Source organism: Poecilia formosa, unplaced genomic scaffold (genome assembly GCF_000485575.1).
Source record: "Poecilia formosa unplaced genomic scaffold, Poecilia_formosa-5.1.2 Scaffold455, whole genome shotgun sequence".
In the NCBI taxonomy this organism is placed as follows: domain Eukaryota; kingdom Metazoa; phylum Chordata; class Actinopteri; order Cyprinodontiformes; family Poeciliidae; genus Poecilia; species Poecilia formosa.
The window spans coordinates 162257-165221 of NW_006800394.1; the positions used below are offsets into that span (position 1 = coordinate 162257).

The 2965-nt window shown below is 41.5% G+C and overlaps 1 long non-coding RNA gene across 1 annotated transcript in view; it reads right to left on the reverse strand.

Annotated features, from left to right (window-relative positions):
- Window positions 1–6: 6 nt before the first annotated feature.
- The window catches only part of LOC107833796 (uncharacterized), a 7571-nt gene continuing 4612 nt past the window's right edge, over window positions 7–2965 (reverse strand). The window contains exons 2-3 of the long non-coding RNA XR_001659560.1: window positions 1047–1158; window positions 7–980 (exon numbers count right to left, since the gene is read on the reverse strand). This is a non-coding gene — a long non-coding RNA (uncharacterized LOC107833796). The remainder of the gene's footprint in view (window positions 981–1046; window positions 1159–2965) is intronic.

Consider the following 2965-nt stretch of genomic DNA (forward strand, 5'->3'; position numbering starts at 1 on the left):
TAGGCAAACCGCCATTTTGCAGCACAATCTAGTAACTATGTTAAGTTTCTATAAAAATGCTGAATATGTCAAATATGTTTTTAAAAAATCTTACGTCTCAATTTGACGCCTTGAAATGCGGGCTCTGTCTCTTTAAGAAGCTCCTACTCTTTCCTTCGCTCCACCTTCAGCGCGTTCTTAGAGCAGTGCTCCTCCATGATGCCGTTTGCCGGAGACGTCTTCATGTCCTCATTGGTTGTTTCTGCTGAGGTCAGCGGCGCCTGCAGACCATCAGGGTCCAGGACGACCTGGTTCTGATCAGCAGGATCTGATCTGAACTTTGTCAGATGCTCTTCCTTCCTGTCATTTGATGGTTCGGTGATTTGGACCATCAAAGACCTGCAGGGCTGGAGAATAAGCTGGCAGTTCACGTCCAGATAAAACGGTTTGGACAGATGAAGTCCAGTTACTGAAGACCAGGTTGAAATGAATCCGTCAGGAGGAAACGGGAACCTTCACATCCTTTGGTTTCATGAACCGTTCATGACAGGATGATGCAGTGGAACCTGATCTCTGTCCTTCCTGCCTGCAGGCTGTTTGCTGTAAAGCTGCAAGCCGTTTGAGTCGCAGCCGTCAGGATCCGCCTGCTCGGTGTAAAACGTTTCCTGAACGCAGCACCGCTCCGTTTATGTCCCATCATACTTTTCCTGCTTTGTGGAGACGTTTGGTTCTCCCAGAACAAACATGGAGATTTAGAAACGTTTTCTGCTTTAGTTCAGTTTATGAAACATCTCAGATTGTCACTGTGAGATTTTGACTCATTTTTTATCAAAACAAATGTGATTCTTTTTGAAATCCTGATGTTTGGAGTGAAACTGAACATGTTTCAGACTGAAGCACGGTGATGGCTCCATCATGGACAGGACCTTTGACAGAAATACTGAAAAAGTTTGAAAATGAGGCAGGAAATGGAGCCAAAGACGTCTGTCACCTGAAACGATCTGAAGAGAGAGAATAACTTAAACACGACAGAGGCTGAACTTTTACTGAACGTTTCTTTTACTCACTTTTTAATGATTTCTCTTCTGGCCTTTGACTAACTGCAGTCAGACAGAAACGATGAGGGAGAAAAGGTCCGGCGGCCCGGCGGGGCGGCAGCTCGGTGGCCCGTGACTTCATCTGAAGGAGGAACTTTATTCAGGACTTTAAGGAAATGTCAAGTCAGACGCAGTTTTATTATTTAAATATTTTAAGTTGCTACCAGGAAAATGATTTTTTCTTCATTATTTCCACATTTTGTCACTTTTCCACCTCAAACTGCTGAGTTGTAATGTGTAATTTTACACATAAAATCCATAACTTCAAACATATGTAATGACTTTTGGTTTAAATTAGCATGCAGGTGTTGGAAACATTTTCTCCTTGCTGAAGGATCTTCATGAACGATCGAAGTTTGACACGGTAAATGCTGCAGCAGATCTAATTAAACGTCTCCTCCTCTGCTCTGAAGCAATAACTGCAGCCCTTGGTCCAGCAGCGTTCACCTTGCTCAAATAGCGCTGCGGCTAAAACAAATAAATCTGAGCTGCAGCCGCTCCAGATGGATGAGCTTTGACACGTCGGATAATAACGAACCGGGCCGAGCCGGGCCGGGCCGCACGCTTCAGAACAAAGTATCTGAAAGTCAATTTAAAACCACTTCCTTTCTCTGTCAAAGTGAGCGGCCTTTAATGTGGCCGTTCCACCATCTGCTGCAGCAGCTTTCACCAGATTAAAACATATTGGTGGAGATCATTACACCGCCAGCAGAAATGCAGCCGAAACGAGTTTTTATTAACTTTTATTGACCTTCAGCTCCAACCAGCAGCTCCAGGATTCATTAGAGAATAAATGATGCATTTATGTGAAATATTAGTTTTTACTGAGCCAAACAAAGCAGCACACAGCAGGATGTGCTGCTGCAAACAGTAAATGAAGATCAGACGAGTTTCTCATGTTTTATTTTCTAATGCAGAAGAAGAGACGGAGCTGCAGAAACGGTCAGATTCCCAACAGAGGAGCTTCAGACGAGACGTTCTCACTAATGCAGACAAACAAACAAGCTTCAACTGAGACGTTTTACTGTGAAATATTTAATTCAGATCAGAATTTAAATTCAAAAACGCACCAATCAGGATCTGCCTGCCTGTTACTACTTCCTGTTTTTCTTTCTGCTGGTTCTAACACAGTTAACTGCATTTCTGTGATGAAATACAACAAATAATTGATAATTTGGGGGAAAAAGTGCAGAAGGTTCGTGATAAGGAGTCATTTTTACTCCAACTGGAAATGATTATCTGTGGTTTATGTGTCCAATTGTTGCTCTGGTGAGGAGCATAGATCTATGGTCAGGTATTTTATATAAAATAAGACAAAAAAAAATCTCAGATCGGAGGAAGACGGTGATTACAGCAACGGAGGAAAAGTTCATGTTCAGTTTATCGTTCTAAAATATTCTCCAGAAATGAGTTTCTGCTGCAGCCTTGGTCTCCGTTCGCTGTCTTGTTGATAAACTCCAGGAATCAGAGAACATTCATGTTTTTAACGAACAGAAAAAAATAAAAAAAGATTTTTGTGTATTTGTCCAGCAGATCCCAGTTTCTGTCATGAAACAGAAAGTGAAGGTTTGATTGGTGGATTAAAACCAGGAAAGAAATTTAAACTCAAAATGATCAGAAATGTTTTCAAAACTTTGTGAACATGAATGTTTGCTTCGACAGGAGATTAGATTTAGAAAACATCTGAACATTAATGATGACATTTACCTGCAGCAGCTTCAGGTTTCTGTCTGTCAAAGAAATGAGGAATTATCAAAATCTCATTTCTATACCAACCAAAATTCAGCTGCAAAGTCTTACAAAATTATTTCAGGTCCTAAAACGTCTTTAGATTAGAAGCTGATCAAACTACAACTTGATTCCCGAACCTCAGAACCCCGGACACACAC